Source organism: Onychomys torridus, chromosome 10, assembly GCF_903995425.1.
Source record: "Onychomys torridus chromosome 10, mOncTor1.1, whole genome shotgun sequence".
Taxonomy (NCBI): Eukaryota; Metazoa; Chordata; class Mammalia; order Rodentia; family Cricetidae; genus Onychomys; species Onychomys torridus.
Window position 1 is genome coordinate 13,737,799 of NC_050452.1, and position 11,791 is coordinate 13,749,589.

The 11,791-nt window shown below is 42.0% G+C and overlaps 1 long non-coding RNA gene across 3 annotated transcripts; it reads right to left on the minus strand.

Annotated features, from left to right (window-relative positions):
- Window positions 1–315: 315 nt before the first annotated feature.
- LOC118591785 lies at window positions 316–9,449 on the minus strand. 3 transcript variants are annotated; one of them, XR_004946023.1, is made up of 4 exons: window positions 6,983–7,678; window positions 5,705–5,911; window positions 4,632–4,898; window positions 316–1,981 (listed from the first exon to the last, which is right to left on the minus strand). It is a non-coding gene; the product is annotated as an uncharacterized LOC118591785 (long non-coding RNA). The 3 variants fall into 3 exon arrangements; XR_004946024.1 differs by lacking the exons at window positions 5,705–5,911; window positions 6,983–7,678 and adding an exon at window positions 9,421–9,449; XR_004946025.1 differs by lacking the exon at window positions 5,705–5,911.
- Window positions 9,450–11,791: the final 2,342 nt, after the last annotated feature.

Here is an 11,791-nt window from a genome sequence, read left to right on the forward strand (position 1 = left end):
TCTACCACCCAAAACCAAAACACAAAGAAAAATGACAGATTTCAAACCAGAACAACAATTAGCTTTATATACCTTTCATGACCCATGTCCATTACCTGCATTCAGTCTTTTATCACCATCTAATATCTACCCTTTCGTGTTCTGCCTTCAACATGTAATGGTGTGCAATAGTATCATGTTATACTATGTCCACAGCATAGCATGAAGACATAACCCCTTCTTATAGATCTCCAAGTGTGTTGCTTAGTGTCTGTCAAGTTGACACAAACTAGGGTCACCTGGGAAGAGGAAACCCCAAGTGAGAAATCTCCTCCATCAGATTAGCCAGTGGGCATGTCTGTGAGACATTAATGATTGATATGGAGGACCCAGTCCACTAAGGACAGTGTGCCACCCCTGGGCAGGTGGTCCTACATTGTATAAGAGAGCAAAGAGTAAGTAGGATTCCTCCATGGCCTCTCTTCCTTATGAGCTCCAATCCTGCCTTCTGCTGCTGATGGAATGGAAGCTTTAAGCTAAATAAACTCTTTCTTCCCTAAGTTGCCTTGGTTAGAATTTTTTATCACAATCTTGTAGAAGCAAACTAATACATTGAGCTTGGGGGTAGTTCACAGTATGGTTTTGCAGCCAGGCTCTCTGATTCCCAGGCAGAAGTCAGCGAAAGTGGTGGGGACCAGGATGTAGCACCTTTGATGACAACTTGCTTTCCAGATGAGATGTCATATCCTGGCACTAGCAAGCCTGTTAGCTAGGGACTCAGACAATGTCTCCATAGGTGCCTGTCAGTACCTGTGAAAGTGTGGAGCAGCTACAGACAGCAGCTAGATTCTAACATTACATTCTTTGTCAGGAGCGTGGGGTTCTCCTACATGATTTTTCTGTTTCTCCAACTAGGTAGCTCAGCCATGCAAACATGTGAGTGGCAGAGGAAATACACAGCATTATTTCAAGCTTCTACTTACATGCAGTTAACTACTGTCCCACTGGCTAATTCAAGTCACATGGTCAAAGCCAGAATCAGTAGAAGTGTGAGAAGTTGCAGGCCAAACAGCGTGAAGACGTTAGTTAGAATCCATCTGCAGCACGTGTCTGTCATGGCGATAGATCCAAATGTGTTTTGATCTCTGTCCACTTATCTTTAAGGGTCACGTATCAGGAAGCTAATGAGAAGCTGTTGCAGGGAGGCATGTTTGCAGGCTGTCGAAGGTCAAAGCAGGACAGTCATTAGAACACTCTGGAGGCGAGCACATGGGTCACTTAGATGGATCCCTCTTGAGACAGTTTTGGTCTTCTCCCAAAGGCAGTGTAGAGCTTCTGGTACTCCGGAGCACAATCAGAAGGAATTGTGGTAACATGGTTCAATAGACAGATATTTAAGAAGACTCTAGGTTTTAGCCTCTCCTCTGCACTCCTTGGGGGCCAGCATCCCAGTGTGCAGAGCCTCTCAGATGTCTTTTTCCCAGAGATTGTTTTTCTGAACTTTGTGTGATGGGTGAATAGGAAGGAGGTAGGAGAAGGGCTGAGATGAGGGGGAAGAGTTTCCTACTTATGCTGGGTCAGGAGGGGGACTTGGGGTGACCCATGGTCCCAGTGCTCTGTACTTAGACTTTCGGTCCTCCCCATGATGCTTAGGGGAGCCTGGCATCTCTCTTCCTGGGCTGCTCTCCAGTGTCCCATCTCTCTACAAGCATGAAAGCTCCTACTCAGACATGACTCCTCTTGAGAAACTTGAATGGAACTTGGGAAGGCAAGGTGCAAACGACTCATGTTTCCTGGTTTAGCTCTTGATTTTTAAGGACATGTCTGTATGGATTATTCCAAGTAGTTATTCAACTTTGAATGAAAAGCAGATCTGAGGGCAAGAGGAGTTTTGCCATTTTTACTCAGGAGCAGAATTCCAATCTGAACGGGGTTAGTTCAGTTCATTTGGCAACTATAACTGGGGCACTGTTCAGTCCAAGCCTTCTTCCCATCCTTTTCGCTGTTTTGGAAAAGGCAAGATAGAGCAGGGAAAGGCAAGACAAAAATGGATTGTTAGGAAGGGACCTGGAAAATAGGAGAGGATGTAGACTGTGTCAAAACAGAAAGGGAGGCAACCTGTAGTTAGAGTTTTCCTGCCAGGCCCACAGTCAGGTCAAATCTCTCTCAACCGCCAGGCCCATAGATGCTCAGACCCAACCAAGTAAACACATAGAAACTTACATTGTTTACAAACTGTATGGCCGTGGCAGGCTTCTTGTTATTTACTTCTTCTATCTTAAATTAACCCATTTCTATACTTTGCCATGTGGCTCGTGGCTTACCAGTACCTTACTTGTCATGGCAGTGGCTGGCAGTGTCTCTCTCCAGCATTCCCTTTCTCCAATTCTCCTCCTCCTTGTCCCGCCTACCCTATCCTTCCTGCCTGGCTACTGGCCAATCAGCACTTTATTTATTTTAACCAATTAGAGTAACACATTTAACATATAGAACATCCCACAGCAGCAACCAGCCAGAGGGGAGAATAAAGCACAGGAGAGAGAGAGTGGGAGAAATGAACCAAGGACAGCATGTACATGTGCACATATGTATGAAGATGCAATGTGAAACCCATTACTTTGTTGCTACATTAAAAATAATTTGAAGAGCCGGAAGGTGGTGGTGCATGCCTTTAATCCCAGTACTCAGGAGGCAGAGACAGGTGGATCTCTGTGAGTTTGAGGCCAGCCTGGTCTCCAAAGCAAGTTCCAGGAAAGGCACAAAGCTACAGAGACACCCTGTCTCGAAAAACCAAATAATAATAGTCATTATTATTATTTGAATAAGGAGGAAGGGAAGAAGGAGAAAGAAGAGGAAGAGGAAGCACCTTGCAATCCTATTCATATCATGGCTCATATAGAGAATTGTTTCCTGACCAGGAACAAAGTGCTCTAGTGGCTATGCCTTAAGTTATCCCAAGTCTCCTACAGGTACTAGAGAACCCAGGAACACAGCAGCTAAGATACCTGGAATTTGTGCATGACACACAAGTCAGAAGCCACACCTCAAAGTATGTATGATAAGGATCCATGATGTGAGAAACACATGTACCCTGGTATGAATAAGCATTCATGACATGAATATGGCCATGTCAAGAATGCCAATGTATTAGACTCCTGGGAATGACAAGGCCTTCCCTGGTTCAGGTTCAGAGGAATGGCAAGATTTTCCCTTGTCCTGGTATGGATGCTGAAGACCATTGACTTTTAGCTAAAAACAGTACATGCAGCAAGTATCCACTACATCTTCCTCAATCCAGTGACTTCATGACCAAACTCCCTGAGACTGTTCCCACCTTCCAAGATCACCTAGGCTGCCTCCACCCTCATGCTATATATAGTAAATCTGCTGAGTATTCGGGCGGCTGATATGTCTCCATCCAAGGGTAAAGCCCACCCAGTCACAATTTTAAGTCACTTGTGCCTGTCTTTGGTAATCTCTCGGCACTCCCAGTGAAGTTTCCAGGTCCCAGCTACAAAGGCCATAGCACCAAGTGCTTGTTTGCTTCCCTTCATTTCTAATCCACTTCAGAATAACACATGGACCCACTGTGAATGTCTCACCCACGGATCACCTCACATGACACTTACTTTCCACACAGGCTCACTGTGGGATGACTCATCCCTAACAGGCTTGAGGGACAGCCGGCAGCCCAAACAAGTAAAAAAGATACTTTCTAAGAGCCAGCCTGGGTCTGCCTAAGGGCCTTAGCAACAGCAACTGAGACATGATCCGGAGATGACCTGGACCAATGAGAGGCCACTATGTCACACCAGCTGATGCATATTCATCACATTCTCCTGGAGTCTGTGTGGTTTGACTCGGCACCTACCTGGCCCTCTCTCCCAAAGGGAACAACAGCACAGGACCCTGCCACAGGCTCACCAGCACCCAGAAAAAAATCTGAACTTCTTCAATGAGACAAGTCACTAATAATACACTTGGATATAGTAAAAATGTCAAGTAGATTTAAGTGCTTCTAAACACCTCTTTGTTTCTGTATTTACTTTGTCATCAGTCAGAAATAAAGAGTTCTCTCAAGGCACTTGTTGGTTGTTTTTTTCCTCTTTTAGGGTGCCTACTACCCAACTCCCAAATAAATCACTTATGGAGGCTTATTCTTACTTATCAATGTCTGGCCTTAGCTTGTCTTGTTTCCTGCCAGCTTTCCTTAACTTAGCCCATCTACCTTTTGCCTTTGGTCTTTTTCCGTTCTTTTACTTCTATAAATCTTACTCTTACTGTGGGGCTTGCTGTGTATTTGGGAGGCTGGCCCCTGGAGTCCTCCTCCTTCTCTAGCTACTGCTTTTTTCATCCCAGATTTCTCCTATATATTCTCTCTGCCTGCCAGACCCACCTATCTTTTTCCTGCCTTTATTGGCTGTTCAGTTCTTTATTAGACCATTAGGTGTTTTAGACAGGCACAGTAACACAGCTTCACAGAGTTAAACAAATGCAACATAACAAAATAACACACCTTAAAATAATATTCTACAACACTCAATCTTCAAAGACTGATTCCTGCCCAAGGAAAGTTGAGAACCTAAGTCACTGTCAATCTAAAGCAGCTACAGCTTTTCTTTGTTGATTTTTTTTGAAAGATCTGTTCTTACCTGCTTGATTTCAATCCACTTTGTGAGTCAATAGCCACATCCAAGACATTCTTCTGAAAAGAGATTAATTCAAATTCTCCATCGTCCTAGTCACTGTTCTTTTGTTGTGAAGACACACCATGACCATGGCAACTCATAAAGGAAAGCATTTAACTGGGGACTTGCTTACAGTTTCAGACGCTTGGGTCCCTACCATCATGGTGAGGATCATGCTGACAGGCATGGAAGGCATGATATTGCTGAAGTAGTTCAGAGCTGCATTCTGATCTACAGACAAAAAAAGAGACAGAGGCTGGCTGGACCTAGCATGGGCTGTTGAAACCTGAAAGCCCACCTCCAGTGACACACTCCAACCAAAAGGCCACACCCCCTAATCTTTCTAAACCAGGGATTCTCAGCCTTCCTAAGGCTGTGACCCTTTAATACAATTCCTCAAGCTGGGATGACCCCCAACCATGAAATTATTTTGTTGCTACTTCATAACTGTAATTTTGCTACTGTTATAAATTGTAATGTAAATATCTGATATGTAGATATCTAACATGCAACCCCCAAAGGGGTGACAATCCACATGCTGAGAACCACTATAAATCTGAACCTTTCAAACTGTTCTACTCCTGGTAACTAAGCATTCAAATATATGAGCCTATGGGGACAATACTTATTCAAACTACTACATTCCACTCCCAGGCCCCCATAAGCTTATAGTCATATATAACAGGGCAAGACAGTACAAAGGTTCCTCCATCTTATATTCTTGCTGAGGCCACTTGGATTTAACTAGAATTTTATTTCCTTAATGGAGAATCCCATGGAAAATTATCCAATTCTATTCTAGGTACCAAAGGTGAGGGTGCCCTAGTTAACTTATCTTAGCTTCTGTTAAACTGCTTGTTTGTGCAGAGCCTGCTCCAGCTAACCACATGTCTTAACTTCTCTTAGAACTGCTTGCTTCAAATTGCTTTCTATTGCAAAGCCCCCTGTGGCTGCTGAGCAAGTTGCCAAGTCATGGTTTCTGTCTTTAAAAATACCATGTTCTGAACAGTTGAGGCCACACCTAGGTCCCTGAATACCTGGTATGGCCCCAGCTGGCTGGAATAAAGACTTTCAGTTGGATATGAAGTGTATCTGTGTGGTCATCTCTGGTGGGCCACCCATAACACATACAATGCTTTCAGACCAACTTCAAAAATCCCCTTGTCTATCAAAGTCTCAAGACTGTTCAAAGGTCCAAAGTTCAAAGTGTCTGAGACTCAAAGCCTTCTCTTAACTGCAACCCCCTGTAAAATCAAAAAAAAAAAAAAAAGCAGATTACATACTTCCAACATACCAACAAAATATACATAACCATTCCAAAAGAGAGGAAAGGGAGCATAGTGAGGAAATACTGGACCAAAGCAAGACTGAAAACCAACTGGACAAACTCCAGACTCTGTATCTCCACATCTGAGGTCAAAGCACTCCTCAGAACTCCAACTTATTTCAGCTTTGTTGACTGCACCACATTTCTCTCTCTTGGGCTGGCTCCACTCCCTGTTAGCAGCTTTCCTTAGCAGGTATCCCATGACTGTGGCATCTGTGACATCTTGAAGTCTCCAATACAATTCAGACTTCACCCTCACAGGTTCACACAATGGTCTCTCTGGGCCTCCATGCAAAGACACTGCTGACACATACCTAGTCTCAGCAGCTTTCCTTCATTGTGGAGGGAGATTCCACACCTTGTGTTCTTGACTCTAACTCTGAACCACACATGGATGAAGCTGCCAAGTTCTGCTGCTTGATGATGTTAGAACTTGGTCTCATCCTTCAATTACATCTGCATCCGCTTTCTGTTGTTGATGGATTCCTTCACTGCTTAATCTTTCCTTTAATTCCTTTACACAAGTTGGAAGATTAGCTAGAATGTCTTGAAATCTCCTCTGCCAATGCCATTAACCCCAAACTCTTCAAATTTAACCTCAGACAGATTTGTTGACCAGTGCCAGAACGCAGCCACATTCTTTGCCAAAATATCATGAGAATGATCTCTAGACCACTTACTAATACGCTTCCCCTCTGAAACTTCTTGATCTGGGCCCTCACAGTTCAAATTGCCCTCATCAGCACTACCTTCCATGCTCTTACTAGGATGATCCATTAGGCTGCACTTAAAACTTTCAAATGCTATTCTAGTCCAAAGTCCCAAAGTCATCCATATTCCTCTAACAAAGAGCATGGTCAGGCCTGTCACAGTAATACCCCAGTCTCTGATATCAACTTTTGTCTTAATCACTGTTCTATTGCTATGAAGAGACACCATGACCAAGCCATTCTTATAAAGAAAAGCATTTAACTGGGAGCTTGCTTACATTTTCAGAAGCTTGGTCCATTATCATCATGGTGAAGAGCATGATGGCAGGCATAGTGTTGAAGCAAAAGCTGAGAGCTATTTCCTTATCTGTAGTCAGAGGGAGAGAGAGTCTGACTGGGCCTGGCATGGGTTTCTGAAACCTCAAAGCCCATCCTTGGTGACACACTTCATCCCACAAGGTCATAGCTCCTAATCCTTCTAATCCTATCAAAGAGTTCCACTTCCTGGTAACTAAGCTTCCAAATATATGAGTCTATAGGGGGCATTCTTCTTTAAACCACTATTCAGAAGGAGATTATGAGAGCCAAAGAGGTGAACTGACTTTCAAAAAAATCTCCAGGTATGTGACCTGAAATAGACATGGATATTCTAGTTATAGAGTCTGTTTCATAGATATCTTACAAGACGTTGAGTAATGCTAATTATCCTAATTACCATCTAAAGTAAGAATATAGATACCAACTATGTATTTGGGATATCCAAGAGTATATACTTTGGGGACATGTGGACCTCCAATGGCCTCCTTGGCAGATGGGACCTGCCTTTAGGGGCTTTAGAGTTCTCTTGAGTCATTTCTACCCATGGAAGCAAAACAAGTAAAAACCATTTTTCTTCCCTCTTAGAAATTTGAATTCAGGATAACTTCCCATAATCTGACCAAAGGGGCCAAATCATTTTTTCCTGTTTTCTCTTCTTTCTAAATCTCTTTCTTTCTTTTTTTGAGCTGATTGAACCCAGGGCCTTGTGCTTCCTAGGCAAGCGCTCTACCACTGAACTAAATCCCCAACCCCTAAATCTCTTTCTGATCACACTTATTTTCAAGACCTTAGTAGAAGGTTGGAGAAAGAGCTAAGCAGCTGAAGCACTAGCTGCTCTTCCAGAGGACAAGGGTTTGTTTCTCAGTACCCACACAAAGGCTCACAACTCCATGACTGCAATTCCAGATGATCCAACACCCTCTTCTGGCCTCTGCCAGGCATGGGATCATACACATGAAATAAAATAGTAAAATAAACCACTCATAGAGGTTTCAAAGAAACTGGCTAGAATTTTTAAATTCTAAAACTAACATTGCAGATGCCCAGGTTAAATCAAAGGACTGGTTAAGCTCCTGAAAAGCTGTAATGTACTGGTTTGGGTTATGTAAACAATTTCTAAACTCAATTTCTCTCCATCTAAAATCTTGTAAGAAAAGGGAGTACATTCCTGGGTGGTTCTCCCAATCTGGTCAATGCCTGCCTCCTGCAAAAAATGGAGGGAAGAATGTCCTCTAGAGGAAAGACTTGGGAGGCTATGGGTCTTGGGGTAAGGAGAGCAGGAAGGCTGAGACCCCTTTCCCTGTCCTAAGGGTGGCTACATCTGTGAACTGCCTTTAGTACTCCCTGGTGTGAGGGCAGCAAATGGTGTTGAGCCCATACATCACTCTCTGTGTAAGTCTGGGTTGTGTCTCAGAGCTAAGAAAGCTTGTATACCGGGTATCTCAGGCAATTTGCCTTTTCTCTTATAAAACAAATCTAATTCTAAAATATCATTAAAATTAGTTCTAACCCCACTGGGGTTCCTGTTTCCCACACTTCAATTTATGTTCAGGCTATGCTGAAATACAGAAAAGTATTAGGCATTTCTTAAGGACTGTGAACAATTATCTATCTGTAAGACTAAAATGGCATGGTAGAACATCTGGTTTCTCCTGTCCTCCCATCAAAGTGTCCTCTGACAAGCCCCTTACATCCCCTTCCTCATTAGCAGTCATAAGGAAAGGATGGGTCATTCCATTTCAGCCATACTTACTTACCAACATGGCCATGGTATCTATGTTGCCCCAAGTCATCACAACCATGAGGGAAAGTGAGGCCTTTACTCCCCACAGCCTGCATTTTGCCTGATTACCTTTAAATAAATCTGTGGTAGAAACATGTTGAATACAACTAAGAGGCAAATCAATAAGCCTAGGAATCAGTAATAGCATCTACTGTTCAATTCCAGGTAACTTTGGTGGGTGAGAATCAACCAGAACAGTGGTTCTCATTCTGTTGGTCACAACACCTTTGGGGGTCAAATGATCCTTTCACAGGGGTTGTATATCAAATATCCTATATATCAGATATTTACATTATGGTTCATAACAGAAGCAAAATTGCAGTTAGGAAGTAGCAACAAAAATAATCTATGGTTGGAGGTCACCACAATATGAGGAACTGTATTGAAGGGTCACAGCATAGGAAGGTTGAGAACCACTGATCTAAAAGCTTCCTAGAAACTGGGATGCATGCTTTCCCCAATTCTGAAGGTGCTTTAGCCGTGAGGACACAGCAAGGGTCAGAATCCATCGGATGCTAGTTGATGGGGATTGAGGTTTACAATTCTTTTATTGGTGAAATTATTAAGGCCACTCCACGTAGTTAAAAGGGAGGTTTATTTTGTGGGGTAACTTACAAATGAAGGGGTAGGTTGCAGGGTCTGGCAAAGGTATAGCGCAGTCCAGTGGTGTTCTCTGGAGAACTCTGCTTGGTCTACCTCCAGCGTCCAGGGTCCCGGAACCAAGAGAGACCTCCTCTCGATCCTTGGTCTTCCGCTTCCTCCTCCACCCTGCCTTGTGGGCGTCACCATTACCGAAGCCTCCATGGGGGTTGGAACTTCCAGGCCAATGCTGGGATGGCTATCCACTATATCTCCCCCTTTTGTCTAAATAAGAAAGTTCTAACCTAATACAAGACTATATACAAAGAGATGGTTATCAAATATTGTCCAGGAGTAATGAGGAATAATGACCTAGATAAGTTGGAATTACAATAAGTGCAAACAATATCAAGCAAAAAACATATAGTGAAATCCAGGGAAGTCTAGGGTATGGGTAGGTGGCATGTTACAAAGATCATTCCAAAAGGTGTCCTATCCTAAAGAACCTGGGTCTAATACTTAATATATTCTATCTTAGGTATTATATATGTATATATATTAAGTTGTAACTATAACTGCTAATCTCCAACCTCATCAAAGACCTGAGAAGGAATATAATAATACCTGAGAAATGGGAGAAGGACGCAAGCAACTTTTGGGAGTCTTGCAAGAGTAGACGGAGACAGCTAGCAGCCTGGACAGTCACCTAATGTTTCTCAGCATCATTGGTGCATTCAAATTGGCTACAGGCCTAGAGTATCTGACAGACCATTTTCAGAAGCAGGAATTCTGAAAGACCATCTTACCCTGTCTTGGCAAAGTATAGTGGTCGCTTTCCTTGTGTCCCGCTTGTCCAGAAAGGACAGCATTTGTACTGTCAGCAGTTGAGGCAAGGGCAGTTCTTTGCCCAGTAGGCCATTTTGTGCCAAGAAGACAAACTTCCAAATGGAAATGTCTTAGAAGCCCAACATTCTCTCGGGATCAAATTGGTGCTGCCAGGAGCAATTGTGTCTCATGTCAACAGAATTCTAAGTTATTTAAATGCCATATTCTCTAGGTCCATGAAGTGTTTGAAGATTACCTGTCCATCCGACCTATGTATCTATAAATCTGGATAACCTAACTAACATAATTATAGAGATGACAAGCATAGGTGACAATAACTCTGTAAGTCTTATCTACCTAAACAACCTAAGGACTAAGCTTCCTATAAATAAGGCAAACAGTCTGTAAGCAAATGTACAGTAAAAGGACAATGACTTTAAATTGTGACAATACACAAAATATCTTTAACAGAGGTAGGAATGTATAGTGCAATATGCAATATGATAATAATCCTAAATATATATCAGTATACAGAATATCTTAAACAGAAGTAGAACATACATACAGTATGACAGATATAAATTCACATTTGTATCAATATACAAATATTTCAAATAAGAGTAAAAATATGTGTACAATATAACAAACATAATTCTGTATTTGTATCAATATACAAATTATCTTAAATAGGAATGTTATATTTGTATCAACATATAAGAATTCATAACAGTGCAAAGACTGCTATATTACTAAATTTGTTTACTAATGTATATGATAGTCTACCATAATATCTTATACCTATCCATTCCATTTCTTCTTTTCCCTTTTTTTTTTTTTGAGACATATTTTCTTTCCTTAAGGAGAGTACTGAGTTTAACAGTTTCTTCCACCTCAACCCTAGAACCATTATCCATAACCCTGAGAAATATGAAACCTTAGGGATAAGGGGCGTCGTTTTCTTAGAATTGCTTCCTGCTGTTTAGGAAGCGATGGTATCTCTGTTGGGTATTGTGAGAAAACTCAGATAGTTAAATCTCAGTTAGACTAACTGTAGATTCTGCAGCAACTCTCAGAGTAATGGGTAAGATTGTCTGAAATTCTGGCAAGAAGTGTAGTATGATGATGATTACCATGGCATCATTCTGGATCGGGTAGAGTTGTTGTTGTTGGGGCCCCATCTTCCTTCTGGAGACTTCAGAGATTGCTATTGGAAAAAACTTATTTTTTATCAGAATGGAAGGTTTGGATTTAAAGATGTCATGACATGTAAGAAAGGATTCCAAGAAATCAAGAATAAGCATTGAGAGAATTAGAATCTTGAAGATAATGGTCCCTTATAATTGGTTTCCTTCTGTCTCACACCAGAGGGCTCTTCTGATATGGGACTGAAGAATCTCTCAACCTTTTCTTTTATCGATATGCTTGGGTTTAGAGAAGGAGTGAGCCGATTCCATCTCCAAAGCCAGCTTGGTTTATAATTAAATTGGAACCACAACTATTCTAGATTGATAGAGATATAGATGTTAGACAGTGATATCTTACCCTGTGTAGATTGGTACCAATAGATTCTTTCTTTCTGCTG